This window comes from Lactuca virosa, chromosome 1 (assembly GCF_052849685.1).
Source record: "Lactuca virosa cultivar CGN04683 chromosome 1, Lactuca_virosa_CGN04683_v6, whole genome shotgun sequence".
Lineage (NCBI taxonomy): Eukaryota > Viridiplantae > Streptophyta > Magnoliopsida > Asterales > Asteraceae > Lactuca > Lactuca virosa.
Window position 1 is genome coordinate 260,510,850 of NC_136426.1, and position 17,408 is coordinate 260,528,257.

Genomic DNA, 17,408 nt, shown 5'->3' on the forward strand with positions numbered 1-17,408 from the left:
AAACAAAGGAGGTTCTGCGTCTTTTAAGACATAAAAGCAATAAGCATGGATAGTATTTCGGGTGCGATCATACCAGCACTAATGCACCGGATCCCATCAGAACTCCGCTGTGAAGCGTGCTTGGGCGAGAGTAGTACTAGGATGGTGACCCCCTGGGAAGTTGTCGTGTTGCACCCCCTTTTTTTTCGTTGCCCGTTTGCGTTTTTTTAGATTTTACGTGTGGTTTTTTTTGTTTTTTTTTTCTTTCTTGCTATTTCTATGCTCGTGTGGCCTCCGCTTCATTGTTGATGGTTTTCGTATTTTTGGAACGGAGCTGATCGGTCACGTGGGTCCCACGCCTCGCGTACGAAAACAAAGGAGGTTCTGCGTCTTTTAAGACATAAAAGCAATAAGCATGGATAGTATTTCGGGTGCGATCATACCAGCACTAATGCACCGGATCCCATCAGAACTCCGCAGTCAAGCGTGCTTGGGCGAGAGTAGTACTAGGATGGGTGACCCCCTGGGAAGTTCTCGTGTTGCACCCCCTTTTTCGTTGCCCGTTTGCGTTTTTTTAGATTTTACGTGCGGTTTTTTTTTTGTTTTTTTTTTCTTGCTATTTCTATGCTCGGGTGGCCTCCGCTTCATGGTTGATGCTTTTCGTATTTTTGGAACGGAGCCGATCGGTCACGTGGGTCCCACGCCTCGCGTACGAAAACAAAGGAGGTTCTGCGTCTTTTAAGACATAAAAGCAATAAGCATGGATAGTATTTCGGGTGCGATCATACCAGCACTAATGCACCGGATCCCATCAGAACTCCGCTGTGAAGCGTGCTTGGGCGAGAGTAGTACTAGGATGGTGACCCCCTGGGAAGTTGTCGTGTTGCACCCCCCTTTTTCGTTGCCCGTTTGCGTTTTTTTAGATTTTACGTGTGGTTTTTTTTGTTTTTTTTTTCTTTCTTGCTATTTCTATGCTCGCGTGGCCTCCGCTTCATGGTTGATGGTTTTCGTATTTTTGGAACAGAGCTGATCGGTCACGTGGGTCCCACGCCTCGCGTACGAAAACAAAGGAGGTTCTGCGTCTTTTAAGACAAAAGCAATAAGCATGGATAGTATTTCGGGTGCGATCATACCAGCACTAATGCACCGGATCCCATCAGAACTCCGCAGTTAAGCGTGCTTGGGCGAGAGTAGTACTAGGATGGGTGACCCCCTGGGAAGTCCTCGTGTTGCACCCCTCCTTTTTCGTTGTCCGTTTGCGTTTTTTTAGTTTTTACGTGCGGTTTTTTTTGTTTTTTTTTCTTTCTTGCTATTTCTATGCTCGGGTGGCCTCCGCTTCATGGTTCATGGTTTTCATATTTTTGGAACGGAGCCGATCGGTCACGTGGGTCCCACGCATCGCTTACGAAAACAAAGGAGGTTCTGCGTCTTTTAAGACATAAAAGCAATAAGCATGGAAAGTATTTCGGGTGCGATCATACTAGCACTAATGCATCGGATCCCATAAGAACTCCGTAGTTAAGCGTGCTTGGGCGAGAGTAGTACTAGGATGGGTGACCCCCTGGGAACTCCTCGTGTTGCACCCCCCTTTTTCGTTGCCCGTTTGCGTTTTTTTAGATTTTGCGAGCGGTTTTTTTTTTGTGTTTTTTTTCTTTCTTGCTATTTCTATGCTCGACTGGCCTCCGTTTCATGGTTCATGGTTTTCGTATTTTTGGAACGGAGCCGATCGGTCACGTGGGTCCCACGCCTCGCGTACGAAAACAAAGGAGGTTCTGCGTCTTTTAAGACATAAAAGCAATAAGCATGGATAGTATTTCGGGTGCGATCATACCAGCACTAATTCACCGGATCCCATCAGAACTCCGCAGTTAAGCGTGCTTGGGCGAGAGTAGTACTAGGATGGGTGACCCCCTGGTAAGTCCTCGTGTTGCACCTCCTTTTTCGTTGCCCGTTTGCGTTTTTTTAGATTTTACGTGCGGTTTTTTTTTGTTTTTTTTTTCTTTCTTGCTATTTCTATGCTCGGGTGGCCTCCGCTTCATGGTTGATGCTTTTCGTATTTTTGGAACGGAGCCGATCGGTCACGTGGGTCCCACGCCTCGCGTACGAAAACAAAGGAGGTTCTGCGTCTTTTAAGACATAAAAGCAATAAGCATGGATAGTATTTCGGGTGCGATCATACCAGCACTAATGCACCGGATCCCATCAGAACTCCGCTGTGAAGCGTGCTTGGGCGAGAGTAGTACTAGGATGGTGACCCCCTAGGAAGTTGTCGTGTTGCACCCCCCTTTTTCGTTGCCCGTTTGCGTTTTTTTAGATTTTACGTGTGTTTTTTTTTGTTTTTTTTTTCTTTCTTGTTATTTCTATGCTCGCGTGGCCTCCGCTTCATGGTTGATGGTTTTCGTATTTTTGGAACGGAGCTGATCGGTCACGTGGTTCCCACGCCTCGCGTACGAAAACAAAGGAGGTTCTGCGTCTTTTAAGACATAAAAGCAATAAGCATGGATAGTATTTCGGGTGCGATCATACCAGCACTAATGCACCGGATCCCATCAGAACTCTGCAGTTAAGCGTGCTTGGGCGAGAGTAGTATTAGGATGGGTGACCCCCTGGGAAGTCCTCGTGTTGCACCCCCCCTTTTTCGTTGCCCGTTTGCGTTTTTTTAGTTTTTACGTGCGGTTTTTTTTGTTTTTTTTTCTTTCTTGCTATTTCTATGCTCGGGTGGCCTCCGCTTCATGGTTCATGGTTTTCGTATTTTTGGAACGGAGCCGATCGGTCACGTGGGTCCCACGCATCGCTTACAAAAACAAAGGAGGTTCTGCGTCTTTTAAGACATAAAAGCAATAAGCATGGAAAGTATTTCGGGTGCGATCATACTAGCACTAATGCATCGGATCCCATAAGAACTCCGTAGTTAAGCGTGCTTGGGCGAGAGTAGTACTAGGATGGGTGACCCACTGGGAAGTCCTCGTGTTGCACCCCCCTTTTTCGTTGCCCGTTTGCGTTTTTTTAGATTTTGCGAGCGGTTTTTTTTTGTGTTTTTTTTCTTTCTTGCTATTTCTATGCTCGGCTGGCCTCCGTTTCATGGTTCATGGTTTTCGTATTTTTGGAACGGAGCCGATCGGTCACGTGGGTCCCACGCCTTGCGTACGAAAACAAAGGAGGTTCTGCGTCTTTTAAGACATAAAAGCAATAAGCATGGATAGTATTTCGGGTGCGATCATACCAGCACTAATTCACCGGATCCCATCAGAACTCCGCAGTTAAGCGTGCTTGGGCGAGAGTAGTACTAGGATGGGTGACCCCCTGGTAAGTCCTCGTGTTGCACCTCCTTTTTCGTTGCCCGTTTGCGTTTTTTTAGATTTTACGCGCGGTTTTTTTTTGTTTTTTTTTCTTTCTTGCTATTTCTATGCTCGGGTGGCCTCCGCTTCATGGTTGATGCTTTTCGTATTTTTGGAACGGAGCCGATCGGTCACGTGGGTCCCACGCCTCGCGTACGAAAACAAAGGAGGTTCTGCGTCTTTTAAGACATAAAAGCAATAAGCATGGATAGTATTTCGGGTGCGATCATACCAGCACTAATGCACCGGATCCCATCAGAACTCCGCTGTGAAGCGTGCTTGGGCGAGAGTAGTACTAGGATGGTGACCCCCTGGGAAGTTGTCGTGTTGCACCCCCCTTTTTCGTTGCCCGTTTGCGTTTTTTTAGATTTTACGTGTGGTTTTTTTTGTTTTTTTTTTCTTTCTTGCTATTTCTATGCTCGCGTGGCCTCCGCTTCATGGTTGATGGTTTTCGTATTTTTGGAACGGAGCTGATCGGTCACGTGGGTCCCACGCCTCGCGTACGAAAACAAAGGAGGTTCTGCGTCTTTTAAGACATAAAAGCAATAAGCATGGATAGTATTTCGGGTGCGATCATACCAGCACTAATGCACCGGATCCCATCAGAACTCTGCAGTTAAGCGTGCTTGGGCGAGAGTAGTATTAGGATGGGTGACCCCCTGGGAAGTCCTCGTGTTGCACCCCCCCTTTTTCGTTGCCCGTTTGCGTTTTTTTAGTTTTTACGTGCGGTTTTTTTTGTTTTTTTTTCTTTCTTGCTATGTCTATGCTCGGGTGGCCTCCGCTTCATGATTCATGGTTTTCGTATTTTTGGAACGGAGCCGATCGGTCACGTGGGTCCCACGCATCGCGTACGAAAACAAAGGAGGTTCAGCGTCTTTTAAGACATAAAAGCAATAAGCATGGAAAGTATTTCGGGTGTGATCATACCAGCACTAATGCATCGGATCCCATAAGAACTCTGTAGTTAAGCGTGCTTGGGCGAGAGTAGTACTAGGATGGGTTACCCCCTGGGAAGTCCTCGTGTTGCACCCCCTTTTTCGTTGCCCGTTTGCGTTTTTTTAGATTTTGCGAGCGGTTTTTTTTTTGTGTTTTTTTTCTTTCTTGCTATTTCTATGCTCGGCTGGCCTCCGTTTCATGGTTCATGCTTTTCGTATTTTTGGAACGGAGCCGATCGGTCACGTGGGTCCCACGCCTCGCGTACGAAAACAAAGGAGGTTCTGCGTCTTTTAAGACATAAAAGCAATAAGCATGGATAGTATTTCGGGTGCGATCATACCAGCACTAATTCACCGGATCCCATCAGAACTCCACAGTTAAGCGTGCTTGGGCGAGAGTAGTATTAGGATGGGTGACCCCCTGGGAAATCCTTGTGTTGCACCTCCTTTTTCGTTGCCCGTTTGCATTTTTTTAGATTTTACGTGCGGTTTTTTTTTTGTTTTTTTTTTCTTTCTTGCTATTTTTATGCTCGGGTAGCCTCCGCTTCATGGTTGATGGTTTTCGTATTTTTAGAACGGAGCTGATCGGTCACGTGGGTCCCACGCCTCGCGTACGAAAACAAAGGAGGTTCTGCGTCTTTTAAGACATAAAAGCAATAAGCATGGATAGTATTTCGGGTGCGATCATACCAGCACTAATGCACCGGATCCCATCAGAACTCCCCTGTGAAGCGTGCTTGGGCGAGAGTAGTACTAGGATGGGTGACCCCCTGGGAAGTCCTCGTGTTGCACCTCCTTTTTCGTTGCCCGTTTGCGTTTTTTTAGATTTTACGTGCGATTTTTTTTTGTTTTTTTTTTCTTTCTTGCTATTTCTATGCTCGGATGGCCTCCGCTTCATGGGTGATAGTTTTCGTATTTTTGGAACGGAGCCGGTCGGTCACGTGGGTCCCACGCCTCGCGTACGAAAACAAAGGAGGTTCTGCGTCTTTTAAGACATAAAAGCAATAAGCATGGATAGTATTTCGGGTGCGATCATAGCAGCACTAATGCACCGGATCCCATCAGAACTCCGCTGTGAAGCGTGCTTGGGCGAGAGTAGTACTAGGATGGTGACCCCCTGGGAAGTTGTCGTGTTGCACCCCCTTTTTCGTTGCCCGTTTGCGTTTTTTTAGATTTTACGTGTGGTTTTTTTTGTTTTTTTTTTCTTTCTTGCTATTTCTATGCTCGTGTGGCCTCCGCTTCATGGTTGATGGTTTTCGTATTTTTGGAACGGAGCTGATCGGTCACGTGGGTCCCACGCCTCGCGTACGAAAACAAAGGAGGTTCTGCGTCTTTTAAGACATAAAAGCAATAAGCATGGATAGTATTTCGGGTGCGATCATACCAGCACTAATGCACCGGATCCCATCAGAACTCCGCAGTTAAGCGTGCTTGGGCGAGAGTAGTACTAGGATGGGTGACCCCCTGGGAAGTTCTCGTGTTGCACCCCCTTTTTCGTTGCCCGTTTGCGTTTTTTTAGACTTTACGTGCGGTTTTTTTTTTGTTTTTTTTTCTTTCTTGCTATTTCTATGCTCGGGTGGCCTCCGCTTCATGGTTGATGCTTTTCGTATTTTTGGAAGGGAACCGATCGGTCACGTGGGTCCCACGCCTCGCGTACGAAAACAAAGGAGGTTCTGCGTCTTTTAAGACATAAAAGCAATAAGCATGGATAGTATTTCGGGTGCGATCATACCAGCACTAATGCACCGGATCCCATCAGAACTCCGCTGTGAAGCGTGCTTGGGCGATAGTAGTACTAGGATGGTGACCCCCTGGGAAGTTGTCGTGTTGCACCCCCCTTTTTCGTTGCCCGTTTGCGTTTTTTTAGATTTTACGTGTGGTTTTTTTTGTTTTTTTTTCTTTCTTGCTATTTCTATGCTCGTGTGGCCTCCGCTTCATGGTTGATGGTTTTCGTATTTTTGGAACGGAGCCGATCGGTCACGTGGGTCCCACGCCTCACGTACGAAAACAAAGGAGGTTCTGCGTCTTTTAAGACATAAAAGCAATAAGCATGGATAGTATTTCGGGTGCGATCATACCAGCACTAATGCACCGGATCCCATCAGAACTCCGCAGTTAAGCGTGCTTGGGCAAGAGTAGTACTAGGATGGGTGACCCCCTGGGAAGTCCTCGTGTTGCACCCCTCTTTTTCGTTGCCCGTTTGCGTTTTTTTAGTTTTTACGTGCGGTTTTCTTTTGTTTTTTTTTCTTTCTTGCTATTTCTATGCTCGGGTGGCCTCCGCTTCATTGTTCATGGTTTTCGTATTTTTGGAACGGAGCCGATCGGTCACATGGGTCCCACGCATCGCGTACGAAAACAAAGGAGGTTCTGCGTCTTTTAAGACATAAAAGCAATAAGCATGGAAAGTATTTCGGGTGCGATCATACCAGCACTAATGCATCGGATCCCATAAGAACTCCATAGTTAAGCGTGCTTGGGCGAGAGTAGTACTAGGATGGGTGACCCCCTGGGAAGTCCTCGTGTTGCACCCCCCTTTTTCGTTGCCCGTTTGCGTTTTTTTAGATTTTGCGAGCGGTTTTTTTTTGTTTTTTTTTCTTTCTTGCTATTTCTATGCTCGGTTGGCCTCCGTTTCATGGTTCATGGTTTTCGTATTTTTGGAACGGAGCCGATCGGTCACGTGGGTCCCACGCCTCGCGTACGAAAACAAAGGAGGTTCTACGTCTTTTAAGACATAAAAGCAATAAGCATGAATAGTATTTCGGGTGCGATCATACCAGCACTAATTCACCGGATCCCATCAGAACTCCGCAGTTAAGCGTGCTTGGGCGAGAGTAGTACTAGGATGGGTGACCCCCTGGTAAGTCCTCGTGTTGCACCTCCTTTTTCGTTGCCCGTTTGCGTTTTTTTAGATTTTACGTGCGGTTTTTTTTGTTTTTTTTTCTTTCTTGCTATTTCTATGCTCGGGTAGCCTCCGCTTCATGGTTGATGCTTTTCGTATTTTTGGAACGGAGCCGATCGGTCACGTGGGTCCCACGCCTCGCGTACGAAAACAAAGGAGGTTCTGCGTCTTTTAAGACATAAAAGCAATAAGCATGGATAGTATTTCGGGTGCGATCATACCAGCACTAATGCACCGGATCCCATCAGAACTCCGCTGTGAAGCGTGCTTGGGCGAGAGTAGTACTAGGATGGTGACCCCCTGGGAAGTTGTCGTGTTGCACCCCCCTTTTTCGTTGCCCGTTTGCGTTTTTTTAGATTTTACGTGTGTTTTTTTTGTTTTTTTTTCTTTCTTGCTATTTCTATGCTCGCGTGGCCTCCGCTTCATGGTTGATGGTTTTCGTATTTTTGGAACGGAGCTGATCGGTCACGTGGGTCCCACGCCTCGCGTACGAAAACAAAGGAGGTTCTGCGTCTTTTAAGATATAAAAGCAATAAGCATGGATACTATTTCAGGTGCGATCATACCAGCACTAATGCACCGGATCCCATCAGAACTCCGCAGTGAAGCGTGCTTGGGCGAGAGTAGTACTAGGATGGGTGACCCCCTGGGAAGTCCTCGTGTTGCACCCCCTTTTTCGTTGCCCGTTTGCGTTTTTTTAGATTTTACGTGCGGTTTTTTTTTTGTTTTTTTTTCTTTCTTGCTATTTCTATGCTCGGGTGCCTCCGTTTCATGGTTCATGGTTTTCGTATTTTTGGAACGGAGCCGATCGGTCACGTGGGTCCCACGCCTCGCGTACGAAAACAAAGGAGGTTCTGCGTCTTTTAAGACATAAAAGCAATAAGCATGGATAGTATTTCGGGTGCGATCATACCAGCACTAATGCACCGGATCCCATCAGAACTCCGCTGTGAAGCGTGCTTGGGCGAGAGTAGTACTAGGATGGTGACCCCCTGGGAAGTTGTCGTGTTGCACCCCCCTTTTTCGTTGCCCGTTTGCGTTTTTTTAGATTTTACGTGTGGTTTTTTTTGTTTTTTTTTTCTTTCTTGCTATTTCTATGCTCGCGTGGCCTCCGCTTCATGGTTGATGGTTTTCGTATTTTTGGAACGGAGCTGATCGGTCACGTGGGTCCCACGCCTCGCGTACGAAAACAAAGGAGGTTCTGCGTCTTTTAAGACATAAAAGCAATAAGCATGGATAGTATTTCGGGTGCGATCATACCAGCACTAATGCACCGGATCCCATCAGAACTGTGCAGTTAAGCGTGCTTGGGCGAGAGTAGTATTAGGATGGGTGACCCCCTGGGAAGTCCTCGTGTTGCACCCCCCCTTTTTCGTTGCCCGTTTGCGTTTTTTTAGTTTTTACGTGCGGTTTTTTTTGTTTTTTTTTTCTTTCTTGCTATTTCTATGCTCGGGTGGCCTCCGCTTCATGGTTCATGGTTTTCGTATTTTTGGAACGGAGCCGATCGGTCACGTGGGTCCCACGCATCGCGTACGAAAACAAAGGAGGTTCAGCGTCTTTTAAGACATAAAAGCAATAAGCATGGAAAGTATTTCGGGTGTGATCATACCAGCACTAATGCATCGGATCCCATAAGAACTCTGTAGTTAAGCGTGCTTGGGCGAGAGTAGTACTAGGATGGGTGACCCCCTGGGAAGTCCTCGTGTTGCACTCCCTTTTTCGTTGCCCGTTTGCGTTTTTTTAGATTTTGCGAGCGGTTTTTTTTTTGTGTTTTTTTTCTTTCTTGCTATTTCTATGCTCGGCTGGCCTCCGTTTCATGGTTCATGCTTTTCGTATTTTTGGAACGGAGCCGATCGGTCACGTGGGTCCCACGCCTCGCGTACGAAAACAAAGGAGGTTCTGCGTCTTTTAAGACATAAAAGCAATAAGCATGGATAGTATTTCGGGTGCGATCATACCAGCACTAATTCACCGGATCCCATCAGAACTCCACAGTTAAGCGTGCTTGGGCGAGAGTTGTATTAGGATGGGTGACCCCCTGGGAAATCCTTGTGTTGCACCTCCTTTTTCGTTGCCCGTTTGCATTTTTTTAGATTTTACGTGCGGTTTTTTTTTTGTTTTTTTTTTCTTTCTTGCTATTTTTATGCTCGGGTAGCCTCCGCTTCATGGTTGATGGTTTTCGTATTTTTAGAACGGAGCTGATCGGTCACGTGGGTCCCACGCCTCGCGTACGAAAACAAAGGAGGTTCTGCGTCTTTTAAGACATAAAAGCAATAAGCATGGATAGTATTTCGGGTGCGATCATACCAGCACTAATGCACCGGATCCCATCAGAACTCCCCTGTGAAGCGTGCTTGGGCGAGAGTAGTACTAGGATGGGTGACCCCCTGGGAAGTCCTCGTGTTGCACCTCCTTTTTCGTTGCCCGTTTGCGTTTTTTTAGATTTTACGTGCGATTTTTTTTTGTTTTTTTTTTCTTTCTTGCTATTTCTATGCTCGGATGGCCTCCGCTTCATGGGTGATAGTTTTCGTATTTTTGGAACGGAGCCGGTCGGTCACGTGGGTCCCACGCCTCGCGTACGAAAACAAAGGAGGTTCTGCGTCTTTTAAGACATAAAAGCAATAAGCATGGATAGTATTTCGGGTGCGATCATAGCAGCACTAATGCACCGGATCCCATCAGAACTCCGCTGTGAAGCGTGCTTGGGCGAGAGTAGTACTAGGATGGTGACCCCCTGGGAAGTTGTCGTGTTGCACCCCCTTTTTCGTTGCCCGTTTGCGTTTTTTTAGATTTTACGTGTGGTTTTTTTTGTTTTTTTTTTCTTTCTTGCTATTTCTATGCTCGTGTGGCCTCCGCTTCATGGTTGATGGTTTTCGTATTTTTGGAACGGAGCTGATCGGTCACGTGGGTCCCACGCCTCGCGTACGAAAACAAATGAGGTTCTGCGTCTTTTAAGACATAAAAGCAATAAGCATGGATAGTATTTCGGGTGCGATCATACCAGCACTAATGCACCGGATCCCATCAGAACTCCGCAGTTAAGCGTGCTTGGGCGAGAGTAGTACTAGGATGGGTGACCCCCTGGGAAGTTCTCGTGTTGCACCCCCTTTTTCGTTGCCCGTTTGCGTTTTTTTAGACTTTACGTGCGGTTTTTTTTTTGTTTTTTTTTCTTTCTTGCTATTTCTATGCTCGGGTGGCCTCCGCTTCATGGTTGATGCTTTTCGTATTTTTGGAAGGGAACCGATCGGTCACGTGGGTCCCACGCCTCGCGTACGAAAACAAAGGAGGTTCTGCGTCTTTTAAGACATAAAAGCAATAAGCATGGATAGTATTTCGGGTGCGATCATACCAGCACTAATGCACCGGATCCCATCAGAACTCCGCTGTGAAGCGTGCTTGGGCGATAGTAGTACTAGGATGGTGACCCCCTGGGAAGTTGTCGTGTTGCACCCCCCTTTTTCGTTGCCCGTTTGCGTTTTTTTAGATTTTACGTGTGGTTTTTTTTGTTTTTTTTTCTTTCTTGCTATTTCTATGCTCGTGTGGCCTCCGCTTCATGGTTGATGGTTTTCGTATTTTTGGAACGGAGCCGATCGGTCACGTGGGTCCCACGCCTCACGTACGAAAACAAAGTAGGTTCTGCGTCTTTTAAGACATAAAAGCAATAAGCATGGATAGTATTTCGGGTGCGATCATACCAGCACTAATGCACCGGATCCCATCAGAACTCCGCAGTTAAGCGTGCTTGGGCGAGAGTAGTACTAGGATGGGTGACCCCCTGGGAAGTCCTCGTGTTGCACCCCTCTTTTTCGTTGCCCGTTTGCGTTTTTTTAGTTTTTACGTGCGGTTTTCTTTTGTTTTTTTTTCTTTCTTGCTATTTCTATGCTCGGGTGGCCTCCGCTTCATGGTTCATGGTTTTCGTATTTTTGGAACGGAGCCGATCGGTCACATGGGTCCCACGCATCGCGTACGAAAACAAAGGAGGTTCTGCGTCTTTTAAGACATAAAAGCAATAAGCATGGAAAGTATTTCGGGTGCGATCATACCAGCACTAATGCATCGGATCCCATAAGAACTCCATAGTTAAGCGTGCTTGGGCGAGAGTAGTACTAGGATGGGTGACCCCCTGAGAAGTCCTCGTGTTGCACCCCCCTTTTTCGTTGCCCGTTTGCGTTTTTTTAGATTTTGCGAGCGGTTTTTTTTTGTTTTTTTTTCTTTCTTGCTATTTCTATGCTCGGTTGGCCTCCGTTTCATGGTTCATGGTTTTCGTATTTTTGGAACGGAGTCGATCGGTCACGTGGGTCCCACGCCTCGCGTACGAAAACAAAGGAGGTTCTACGTCTTTTAAGACATAAAAGCAATAAGCATGAATAGTATTTCGGGTGCGATCATACCAGCACTAATTCACCGGATCCCATCAGAACTCCGCAGTTAATCGTGCTTGGGCGAGAGTAGTACTAGGATGGGTGACCCCCTGGTAAGTCCTCGTGTTGCACCTCTTTTTTCGTTGCCCGTTTGCGTTTTTTTAGATTTTACGTGCGGTTTTTTTTGTTTTTTTTTCTTTCTTGCTATTTCTATGCTCGGGTAGCCTCCGCTTCATGGTTGATGCTTTTCGTATTTTTGGAACGGAGCCGATCGGTCACGTGGGTCCCACGCCTCGCGTACGAAAACAAAGGAGGTTCTGCGTCTTTTAAGACATAAAAGCAATAAGCATGGATAGTATTTCGGGTGCGATCATACCAGCACTAATGCACCGGATCCCATCAGAACTCCGCTGTGAAGCGTGCTTGGGCGAGAGTAGTACTAGGATGGTGACCCCCTGGGAAGTTGTCGTGTTGCACCCCCCTTTTTCGTTGCCCGTTTGCGTTTTTTTAGATTTTACGTGTGTTTTTTTTGTTTTTTTTTCTTTCTTGCTATTTCTATGCTCGCGTGGCCTCCGCTTCATGGTTGATGGTTTTCGTATTTTTGGAACGGAGCTGATCGGTCACGTGGGTCCCACGCCTCGCGTACGAAAACAAAGGAGGTTCTGCGTCTTTTAAGATATAAAAGCAATAAGCATGGATACTATTTCAGGTGCGATCATACCAGCACTAATGCACCGGATCCCATCAGAACTCCGCAGTGAAGCGTGCTTGGGCGAGAGTAGTACAAGGATGGGTGACCCCCTGGGAAGTCCTCGTGTTGCACCCCCCTTTTTCGTTGCCCGTTTGCGTTTTTTTTGGATTTTACGTGCGGTTTTTTTTTTGTTTTTTTTTCTTTCTTGCTATTTCTATGCTCGGGTGCCTCCGTTTCATGGTTCATGGTTTTCGTATTTTTGGAACGGAGCCGATCGGTCACGTGGGTCCCACGCCTCGCGTACGAAAACAAAGGAGGTTCTGCGTCTTTTAAGACATAAAAGCAATAAGCATGGATAGTATTTCGGGTGCGATCATACCAGCACTAATGCACCGGATCCCATCAGAACTCCGCTGTGAAGCGTGCTTGGGCGAGACTAGTACTAGGATGGTGACCCCCTGGGAAGTCCTCGTGTTGCACCCCCCTTTTTCGTTGCCCGTTTGCGTTTTTTTAGATTTTACGTGTGGTTTTTTTTGTTTTTTTTTTCTTTCTTGCTATTTCTATGCTCGCGTGGCTTCCGCTTCATGGTTGATGGTTTTCGTATTTTTGGAACGGAGCTGATCGGTCACGTGGGTCCCACGCCTCGCGTACGAAAACAAAGGAGGTTCTGCGTCTTTTAAGACATAAAAGCAATAAGCATGAATAGTATTTCGGGTGCGATCATACCAGCACTAATTCACCGGATCCCATCAGAACTCCGCAGTTAAGCGTGCTTGGGCGAGAGTAGTACTAGGATGGGTGACCCCCTGGTAAGTCCTCGTGTTGCACCTCCTTTTTCGTTGCCCGTTTGCGTTTTTTTAGATTTTACGTGCGGTTTTTTTTTGTTTTTTTTTCTTTCTTGCTATTTCTATGCTCGGGTGGCCTCCGCTTCATGGTTGATGCTTTTCGTATTTTTGGAACGGAGCCGATCGGTCACGTGGGTCCCACGCCTCGCGTACGAAAACAAAGGAGGTTCTGCGTCTTTTAAGACATAAAAGCAATAAGCATGGATAGTATTTCGGGTGCGATCATACCAGCACTAATGCATCGGATCCCATAAGAACTCCGCTGTGAAGCGTGCTTGGGCGAGAGTAGTACTAGGATGGGTGACCCCCTGGGAAATCCTCGTGTTGCACCCCCCTTTTTCGTTGCCCGTTTGCGTTTTTTTAGATTTTGCGAGCGGTTTTTTTTTGTTTTTTTTCTTTCTTGTTATTTCTACGCTCGGCTGGCCTCCGTTTCATGGTTCATGGTTTTCGTATTTTTGGAACGGAGCCGATCGGTCACGTGGGTCCCACGCCTCGCGTACGAAAACAAAGGAGGTTCTGCGTCTTTTAAGACATAAAAGCAATAAGCATGGATAGTATTTCGGGTGCGATCATACCAGCACTAATTCACCGGATCCCATCAGAACTCCGCAGTTAAGCGTGCTTGGGCGAGAGTAGTACTAGGATGGGTGACCCCCTGGTAAATCCTCGTGTTGCACCTCCTTTTTCGTTGCCCGTTTGCGTTTTTTTAGATTTTACGTGCGGTTTTTTTTTTGTTTTTTTTTCTTTCTTGCTATTTCTATGCTCGGGTGGCCTCCGCTTCATGGTTGATGTTTTTCGTATTTTTGGAACGGAGCCGATCGGTCACGTGGGTCCCACGCCTCGCGTACGAAAACAAAGGAGGTTCTGCGTCTTTTAAGACATAAAAGCAATAAGCATGGATAGTATTTCGGGTGCGATCATACCAGCACTAATTCACCGGATCCCATCAGAACTCCGCAGTTAAGCGTGCTTGGGCGAGAGTAGTACTAGGATGGGTGACCCCCTGGTAAGTCCTCGTGTTGCACCTCCTTTTTCGTTGCCCGTTTGCGTTTTTTAGATTTTACGTGCGGTTTTTTTTTGTTTTTTTTTTCTTTCTTGCTATTTCTATGCTCGGGTGGCCTCCGCTTCATCGTTGATCCTTTTCGTATTTTTGGAACGGAGCCGATCGGTCACGTGGGTCCCACGCCTCGCGTACGAAAACAAAGGAGGTTCTGCGTCTTTTAAGACATAAAAGCAATAAGCATGGATAGTATTTCGGGTGCGATCATACCAGCACTAATGCACCGGATCCCATCAGAACTCCGCTGTGAAGCGTGCTTGGGCGAGAGTAGTACTAGGATGGTGACCCCCTGGGAAGTTGTCGTGTTGCACCCCCCTTTTTCGTTGCCCGTGTGCGTTTTTTTAGATTTTACGTGTGGTTTTTTTTGTTTTTTTTTCTTTCTTGCTATTTCTATGCTCGCGTGGCCTCCGCTTCATGGTTGATGGTTTTCGTATTTTTGGAACGGAGCTGATCGGTCACGTGGGTCCCACGCCTCGCGTACGAAAACAAAGGAGGTTCTGCGTCTTTTAAGACATAAAAGCAATAAGCATGGATAGTATTTCGGGTGCGATCATACCAGCACTAATGCACCGGATCCCATCAGAACTCTACAGTTAAGCGTGCTTGGGCGAGAGTAGTACTAGGATGGGTGACCCCCTGGGAAGTCCTCGTGTTGAACCCACCCTATTTTCGTTTCTCGTTTGCGTTTTTTTAGATTTTACATGCGGTTTTTTTTTGTTTTTTTCTTTCTTGCCATTTCTATGCTCGGGTGGCCTCCGCTTCATGGGTGATAGTTTTCGTATTTTTGGAACGGAGCCGGTCGGTCACGTGGGTCCCACGCCTCGCGTACGAAAACAAAGGAGGTTCTGCGTCTTTTAAGACATAAAAGCAATAAGCATGGATAGTATTTCGGGTGCGATCATACCAGCACTAATGCACTGGATCCCATCAGAACTCCGCTGTGAAGCGTGCTTGGGCGAGACTAGTACTAGGATGGTGACCCCCTGGGAAGTCCTCGTGTTGCACCCCCTCTTTTTCGTTGCCCGTTTGCGTTTTTTTAGATTTTACGTGCGGTTTTTTTTGTTTTTTTTTTCTTTCTTGCTATTTCTATGCTCGGGTGGCCTCCGCTTCATGGTTCATGGTTTTCGTATTTTTGGAACGGAGCCGATCGGTCAAGTGGGTCCACGCCTCGCGTACGAAAACAAAGGAGGTTCTGCGTCTTTTAAGACATAAAAGCAATAAGCATGGATAGTATTTCGGGTGCGATCATACCAGCACTAATGCACCGGATCCCATCAGAACTCCGCAGTTAAGCGTGCTTGGGCGAGAGTAGTACCAGGATGGGTGACCCCCTGGGAAGTCCTCGTGTTGCACCCCCCCTTTTTCGTTGCCCGTTTGCGTTTTTTTAGTTTTTACGTGCGGTTTTTTTTGTTTTTTTTTCTTTCTTGCTATTTCTATGCTCGGGTGGCCTCCGCTTCATGGTTCATGGTTTTCGTATTTTTGGAACGGAGCCGATCGGTCACGTGGGTCCCACGCATCGCGTACGAAAACAAAGGAGGTTCTGCGTCTTTTAAGATATAAAAGCAATAAGCATGGAAAGTATTTCGGGTGCGATCATACCAGCACTAATGCATCGGATCCCATAAGAACTCCGTAGTTAAGCGTGCTTGGGCGAGAGTAGTACTAGGATGGGTGACCCCCTGGGAAATCCTCGTGTTGCACCCCCCTTTTTCGTTGCCCGTTTGCGTTTTTTTAGATTTTACGTGCGGTTTTTTTTTCTTTCTTGCTATTTCTATGCTCGGGTGGCCTCCGTTTCATGGTTCACGGTTTTCGTATTTTTGGAACGGAGCCGATCGGTCACGTGGGTCCCACGCCTCGCGTACGAAAACAAAGGAGGTTCTGCGTCTTTTAAGACATAAAAGCAATAAGCATGGATAGTATTTCGGGTGCGATCATACCAGCACTAATGCATCGGATCCCATAAGAACTCCGTAGTTAAGCGTGCTTGGGCGAGAGTAGTACTATGATGGGTGACCCCCTGGGAAATCCTCGTGTTGCACACCCTTTTTCGTTGCCCGATTGCGTTTTTTTAGATTTTACGTGCGGTTTTTTTTTGTTTTTTTTTCTTTCTTGCTATTTCTATGCTCGGGTGGCCTCCGTTTCATGGTTCATGGTTTTCGTATTTTTGGAACGGAGCCGATCGGTCACGTGGGTCCCACGCCTCGCGTACGAAAACAAAGGAGGTTCTGCGTCTTTTAAGACATAAAAGCAATAAGCATTGATAGTATTTCGGGTGCGATCATACCAGCACTAATTCACCGGATCCCATCAGAACTCCGCAGTTAAGCGTGCTTGGGCGAGAGTAGTACTAGGATGGGTGACCCCCTGGTAAATCCTCGTGTTGCACCTCCTTTTTCGTTGCCCGTTTGCGTTTTTTTAGATTTTACGTGCGGTTTTTTTTTTGTTTTTTTTTCTTTCTTGCTATTTCTATGCTCGGGTGGCCTCCGCTTCATGGTTGATGTTTTTCGTATTTTTGGAACGGAGCCGATCGGTCACGTGGGTCCCACGCCTCGCGTACGAAAACAAAGGAGGTTCTGCGTCTTTTAAGACATAAAAGCAATAAGCATGGATAGTATTTCGGGTGCGATCATACCAGCACTAATTCACCGGATCCCATCAGAACTCCGCAGTTAAGCGTGCTTGGGCGAGAGTAGTACTAGGATGGGTGACCCCCTGGTAAGTCCTCGTGTTGCACCTCCTTTTTCGTTGCCCGTTTGCGTTTTTTAGATTTTACGTGCGGTTTTTTTTTGTTTTTTTTTTCTTTCTTGCTATTTCTATGCTCGGGTGGCCTCCGCTTCATCGTTGATCCTTTTCGTATTTTTGGAACGGAGCCGATCGGTCACGTGGGTCCCACGCCTCGCGTACGAAAACAAAGGAGGTTCTGCGTCTTTTAAGACATAAAAGCAATAAGCATGGATAGTATTTCGGGTGCGATCATACCAGCACTAATGCACCGGATCCCATCAGAACTCCGCTGTGAAGCGTGCTTGGGCGAGAGTAGTACTACGATGGTGACCCCCTGGGAAGTTGTCGTGTTGCACCCCCCTTTTTCGTTGCCCGTTTGCGTTTTTTTAGATTTTACGTGTGTTTTTTTTGTTTTTTTTTCTTTCTTGCTATTTCTATGCCCGCGTGGCCTCCGCTTCATGGTTGATGGTTTTCGTATTTTTGGAACGGAGCTGATCGGTCACGTGGGTCCCACGCCTCGCGTACGAAAACAAAGGAAGTTCTGCGTCTTTTAAGACATAAAAGCAATAAGCATGG

General features: G+C 46.8%; 50 non-coding genes across 50 annotated transcripts; all 50 read left to right on the forward strand.

Annotated features, from left to right (window-relative positions):
- Positions 1 to 59: 59 nt before the first annotated feature.
- On the forward strand, positions 60 to 177 carry LOC145150370 (5S ribosomal RNA). Its single transcript, XR_013731190.1, has one exon. It is a non-coding gene; the product is annotated as a 5S ribosomal RNA (ribosomal RNA).
- Positions 178 to 408: 231 nt separating this feature from the next.
- LOC145154257 (5S ribosomal RNA) lies at positions 409 to 527 on the forward strand. The gene has a single exon (XR_013734737.1). It is a non-coding gene; the product is annotated as a 5S ribosomal RNA (ribosomal RNA).
- Positions 528 to 753: 226 nt separating this feature from the next.
- On the forward strand, positions 754 to 871 carry LOC145150371 (5S ribosomal RNA). The gene has a single exon (XR_013731192.1). It is a non-coding gene; the product is annotated as a 5S ribosomal RNA (ribosomal RNA).
- Positions 872 to 1,098: 227 nt separating this feature from the next.
- On the forward strand, positions 1,099 to 1,217 carry LOC145139657 (5S ribosomal RNA). Its single transcript, XR_013721967.1, has one exon. It is a non-coding gene; the product is annotated as a 5S ribosomal RNA (ribosomal RNA).
- A 229-nt stretch (positions 1,218 to 1,446) lies between these two features.
- On the forward strand, positions 1,447 to 1,565 carry LOC145147421 (5S ribosomal RNA). Its single transcript, XR_013728325.1, has one exon. It is a non-coding gene; the product is annotated as a 5S ribosomal RNA (ribosomal RNA).
- Positions 1,566 to 1,796: 231 nt separating this feature from the next.
- On the forward strand, positions 1,797 to 1,915 carry LOC145148119 (5S ribosomal RNA). Its single transcript, XR_013729017.1, has one exon. It is a non-coding gene; the product is annotated as a 5S ribosomal RNA (ribosomal RNA).
- Positions 1,916 to 2,144: 229 nt separating this feature from the next.
- On the forward strand, positions 2,145 to 2,262 carry LOC145150734 (5S ribosomal RNA). Its single transcript, XR_013731541.1, has one exon. It is a non-coding gene; the product is annotated as a 5S ribosomal RNA (ribosomal RNA).
- A 229-nt stretch (positions 2,263 to 2,491) lies between these two features.
- On the forward strand, positions 2,492 to 2,610 carry LOC145144885 (5S ribosomal RNA). Its single transcript, XR_013725886.1, has one exon. It is a non-coding gene; the product is annotated as a 5S ribosomal RNA (ribosomal RNA).
- Positions 2,611 to 2,839: 229 nt separating this feature from the next.
- Positions 2,840 to 2,958, forward strand: LOC145148379 (5S ribosomal RNA). The gene has a single exon (XR_013729266.1). It is a non-coding gene; the product is annotated as a 5S ribosomal RNA (ribosomal RNA).
- A 230-nt stretch (positions 2,959 to 3,188) lies between these two features.
- On the forward strand, positions 3,189 to 3,307 carry LOC145148120 (5S ribosomal RNA). The gene has a single exon (XR_013729018.1). It is a non-coding gene; the product is annotated as a 5S ribosomal RNA (ribosomal RNA).
- Positions 3,308 to 3,535: 228 nt separating this feature from the next.
- On the forward strand, positions 3,536 to 3,653 carry LOC145150372 (5S ribosomal RNA). Its single transcript, XR_013731193.1, has one exon. It is a non-coding gene; the product is annotated as a 5S ribosomal RNA (ribosomal RNA).
- Positions 3,654 to 3,882: 229 nt separating this feature from the next.
- On the forward strand, positions 3,883 to 4,001 carry LOC145144886 (5S ribosomal RNA). The gene has a single exon (XR_013725887.1). It is a non-coding gene; the product is annotated as a 5S ribosomal RNA (ribosomal RNA).
- A 229-nt stretch (positions 4,002 to 4,230) lies between these two features.
- LOC145149013 (5S ribosomal RNA) lies at positions 4,231 to 4,349 on the forward strand. Its single transcript, XR_013729875.1, has one exon. It is a non-coding gene; the product is annotated as a 5S ribosomal RNA (ribosomal RNA).
- Positions 4,350 to 4,579: 230 nt separating this feature from the next.
- LOC145149365 (5S ribosomal RNA) lies at positions 4,580 to 4,698 on the forward strand. Its single transcript, XR_013730223.1, has one exon. It is a non-coding gene; the product is annotated as a 5S ribosomal RNA (ribosomal RNA).
- A 230-nt stretch (positions 4,699 to 4,928) lies between these two features.
- On the forward strand, positions 4,929 to 5,047 carry LOC145149273 (5S ribosomal RNA). Its single transcript, XR_013730124.1, has one exon. It is a non-coding gene; the product is annotated as a 5S ribosomal RNA (ribosomal RNA).
- Positions 5,048 to 5,276: 229 nt separating this feature from the next.
- LOC145151010 (5S ribosomal RNA) lies at positions 5,277 to 5,394 on the forward strand. Its single transcript, XR_013731808.1, has one exon. It is a non-coding gene; the product is annotated as a 5S ribosomal RNA (ribosomal RNA).
- A 228-nt stretch (positions 5,395 to 5,622) lies between these two features.
- Positions 5,623 to 5,741, forward strand: LOC145150704 (5S ribosomal RNA). The gene has a single exon (XR_013731511.1). It is a non-coding gene; the product is annotated as a 5S ribosomal RNA (ribosomal RNA).
- Positions 5,742 to 5,970: 229 nt separating this feature from the next.
- Positions 5,971 to 6,088, forward strand: LOC145150268 (5S ribosomal RNA). The gene has a single exon (XR_013731087.1). It is a non-coding gene; the product is annotated as a 5S ribosomal RNA (ribosomal RNA).
- A 228-nt stretch (positions 6,089 to 6,316) lies between these two features.
- On the forward strand, positions 6,317 to 6,435 carry LOC145134260 (5S ribosomal RNA). The gene has a single exon (XR_013719050.1). It is a non-coding gene; the product is annotated as a 5S ribosomal RNA (ribosomal RNA).
- Positions 6,436 to 6,664: 229 nt separating this feature from the next.
- On the forward strand, positions 6,665 to 6,783 carry LOC145147146 (5S ribosomal RNA). The gene has a single exon (XR_013728059.1). It is a non-coding gene; the product is annotated as a 5S ribosomal RNA (ribosomal RNA).
- A 229-nt stretch (positions 6,784 to 7,012) lies between these two features.
- LOC145148121 (5S ribosomal RNA) lies at positions 7,013 to 7,131 on the forward strand. The gene has a single exon (XR_013729019.1). It is a non-coding gene; the product is annotated as a 5S ribosomal RNA (ribosomal RNA).
- Positions 7,132 to 7,358: 227 nt separating this feature from the next.
- LOC145150373 (5S ribosomal RNA) lies at positions 7,359 to 7,476 on the forward strand. The gene has a single exon (XR_013731194.1). It is a non-coding gene; the product is annotated as a 5S ribosomal RNA (ribosomal RNA).
- Positions 7,477 to 7,703: 227 nt separating this feature from the next.
- On the forward strand, positions 7,704 to 7,822 carry LOC145142429 (5S ribosomal RNA). Its single transcript, XR_013723487.1, has one exon. It is a non-coding gene; the product is annotated as a 5S ribosomal RNA (ribosomal RNA).
- A 228-nt stretch (positions 7,823 to 8,050) lies between these two features.
- Positions 8,051 to 8,168, forward strand: LOC145150374 (5S ribosomal RNA). The gene has a single exon (XR_013731195.1). It is a non-coding gene; the product is annotated as a 5S ribosomal RNA (ribosomal RNA).
- A 229-nt stretch (positions 8,169 to 8,397) lies between these two features.
- LOC145149439 (5S ribosomal RNA) lies at positions 8,398 to 8,516 on the forward strand. The gene has a single exon (XR_013730297.1). It is a non-coding gene; the product is annotated as a 5S ribosomal RNA (ribosomal RNA).
- Positions 8,517 to 8,746: 230 nt separating this feature from the next.
- LOC145148359 (5S ribosomal RNA) lies at positions 8,747 to 8,865 on the forward strand. Its single transcript, XR_013729246.1, has one exon. It is a non-coding gene; the product is annotated as a 5S ribosomal RNA (ribosomal RNA).
- Positions 8,866 to 9,095: 230 nt separating this feature from the next.
- LOC145150095 (5S ribosomal RNA) lies at positions 9,096 to 9,214 on the forward strand. Its single transcript, XR_013730923.1, has one exon. It is a non-coding gene; the product is annotated as a 5S ribosomal RNA (ribosomal RNA).
- Positions 9,215 to 9,444: 230 nt separating this feature from the next.
- LOC145149274 (5S ribosomal RNA) lies at positions 9,445 to 9,563 on the forward strand. The gene has a single exon (XR_013730125.1). It is a non-coding gene; the product is annotated as a 5S ribosomal RNA (ribosomal RNA).
- Positions 9,564 to 9,792: 229 nt separating this feature from the next.
- Positions 9,793 to 9,910, forward strand: LOC145151011 (5S ribosomal RNA). Its single transcript, XR_013731809.1, has one exon. It is a non-coding gene; the product is annotated as a 5S ribosomal RNA (ribosomal RNA).
- Positions 9,911 to 10,138: 228 nt separating this feature from the next.
- On the forward strand, positions 10,139 to 10,257 carry LOC145151537 (5S ribosomal RNA). Its single transcript, XR_013732105.1, has one exon. It is a non-coding gene; the product is annotated as a 5S ribosomal RNA (ribosomal RNA).
- Positions 10,258 to 10,486: 229 nt separating this feature from the next.
- LOC145150269 (5S ribosomal RNA) lies at positions 10,487 to 10,604 on the forward strand. The gene has a single exon (XR_013731088.1). It is a non-coding gene; the product is annotated as a 5S ribosomal RNA (ribosomal RNA).
- Positions 10,605 to 10,832: 228 nt separating this feature from the next.
- On the forward strand, positions 10,833 to 10,951 carry LOC145140156 (5S ribosomal RNA). The gene has a single exon (XR_013722094.1). It is a non-coding gene; the product is annotated as a 5S ribosomal RNA (ribosomal RNA).
- Positions 10,952 to 11,180: 229 nt separating this feature from the next.
- Positions 11,181 to 11,299, forward strand: LOC145147755 (5S ribosomal RNA). Its single transcript, XR_013728648.1, has one exon. It is a non-coding gene; the product is annotated as a 5S ribosomal RNA (ribosomal RNA).
- A 229-nt stretch (positions 11,300 to 11,528) lies between these two features.
- Positions 11,529 to 11,647, forward strand: LOC145149411 (5S ribosomal RNA). The gene has a single exon (XR_013730270.1). It is a non-coding gene; the product is annotated as a 5S ribosomal RNA (ribosomal RNA).
- Positions 11,648 to 11,874: 227 nt separating this feature from the next.
- LOC145150375 (5S ribosomal RNA) lies at positions 11,875 to 11,992 on the forward strand. The gene has a single exon (XR_013731196.1). It is a non-coding gene; the product is annotated as a 5S ribosomal RNA (ribosomal RNA).
- Positions 11,993 to 12,219: 227 nt separating this feature from the next.
- Positions 12,220 to 12,338, forward strand: LOC145147202 (5S ribosomal RNA). The gene has a single exon (XR_013728113.1). It is a non-coding gene; the product is annotated as a 5S ribosomal RNA (ribosomal RNA).
- A 230-nt stretch (positions 12,339 to 12,568) lies between these two features.
- Positions 12,569 to 12,686, forward strand: LOC145149747 (5S ribosomal RNA). The gene has a single exon (XR_013730596.1). It is a non-coding gene; the product is annotated as a 5S ribosomal RNA (ribosomal RNA).
- A 229-nt stretch (positions 12,687 to 12,915) lies between these two features.
- LOC145148123 (5S ribosomal RNA) lies at positions 12,916 to 13,034 on the forward strand. The gene has a single exon (XR_013729021.1). It is a non-coding gene; the product is annotated as a 5S ribosomal RNA (ribosomal RNA).
- Positions 13,035 to 13,262: 228 nt separating this feature from the next.
- Positions 13,263 to 13,381, forward strand: LOC145148784 (5S ribosomal RNA). The gene has a single exon (XR_013729652.1). It is a non-coding gene; the product is annotated as a 5S ribosomal RNA (ribosomal RNA).
- Positions 13,382 to 13,609: 228 nt separating this feature from the next.
- Positions 13,610 to 13,728, forward strand: LOC145148396 (5S ribosomal RNA). The gene has a single exon (XR_013729283.1). It is a non-coding gene; the product is annotated as a 5S ribosomal RNA (ribosomal RNA).
- Positions 13,729 to 13,957: 229 nt separating this feature from the next.
- LOC145148124 (5S ribosomal RNA) lies at positions 13,958 to 14,076 on the forward strand. The gene has a single exon (XR_013729022.1). It is a non-coding gene; the product is annotated as a 5S ribosomal RNA (ribosomal RNA).
- A 228-nt stretch (positions 14,077 to 14,304) lies between these two features.
- On the forward strand, positions 14,305 to 14,422 carry LOC145150376 (5S ribosomal RNA). Its single transcript, XR_013731198.1, has one exon. It is a non-coding gene; the product is annotated as a 5S ribosomal RNA (ribosomal RNA).
- A 228-nt stretch (positions 14,423 to 14,650) lies between these two features.
- Positions 14,651 to 14,769, forward strand: LOC145149449 (5S ribosomal RNA). Its single transcript, XR_013730309.1, has one exon. It is a non-coding gene; the product is annotated as a 5S ribosomal RNA (ribosomal RNA).
- A 229-nt stretch (positions 14,770 to 14,998) lies between these two features.
- Positions 14,999 to 15,116, forward strand: LOC145150312 (5S ribosomal RNA). The gene has a single exon (XR_013731132.1). It is a non-coding gene; the product is annotated as a 5S ribosomal RNA (ribosomal RNA).
- Positions 15,117 to 15,345: 229 nt separating this feature from the next.
- LOC145153297 (5S ribosomal RNA) lies at positions 15,346 to 15,464 on the forward strand. Its single transcript, XR_013733814.1, has one exon. It is a non-coding gene; the product is annotated as a 5S ribosomal RNA (ribosomal RNA).
- Positions 15,465 to 15,693: 229 nt separating this feature from the next.
- LOC145145136 (5S ribosomal RNA) lies at positions 15,694 to 15,812 on the forward strand. Its single transcript, XR_013726124.1, has one exon. It is a non-coding gene; the product is annotated as a 5S ribosomal RNA (ribosomal RNA).
- A 219-nt stretch (positions 15,813 to 16,031) lies between these two features.
- Positions 16,032 to 16,150, forward strand: LOC145147959 (5S ribosomal RNA). The gene has a single exon (XR_013728858.1). It is a non-coding gene; the product is annotated as a 5S ribosomal RNA (ribosomal RNA).
- A 228-nt stretch (positions 16,151 to 16,378) lies between these two features.
- LOC145148397 (5S ribosomal RNA) lies at positions 16,379 to 16,497 on the forward strand. The gene has a single exon (XR_013729284.1). It is a non-coding gene; the product is annotated as a 5S ribosomal RNA (ribosomal RNA).
- Positions 16,498 to 16,726: 229 nt separating this feature from the next.
- On the forward strand, positions 16,727 to 16,845 carry LOC145148125 (5S ribosomal RNA). The gene has a single exon (XR_013729023.1). It is a non-coding gene; the product is annotated as a 5S ribosomal RNA (ribosomal RNA).
- Positions 16,846 to 17,073: 228 nt separating this feature from the next.
- Positions 17,074 to 17,191, forward strand: LOC145150547 (5S ribosomal RNA). The gene has a single exon (XR_013731364.1). It is a non-coding gene; the product is annotated as a 5S ribosomal RNA (ribosomal RNA).
- Positions 17,192 to 17,408: the final 217 nt, after the last annotated feature.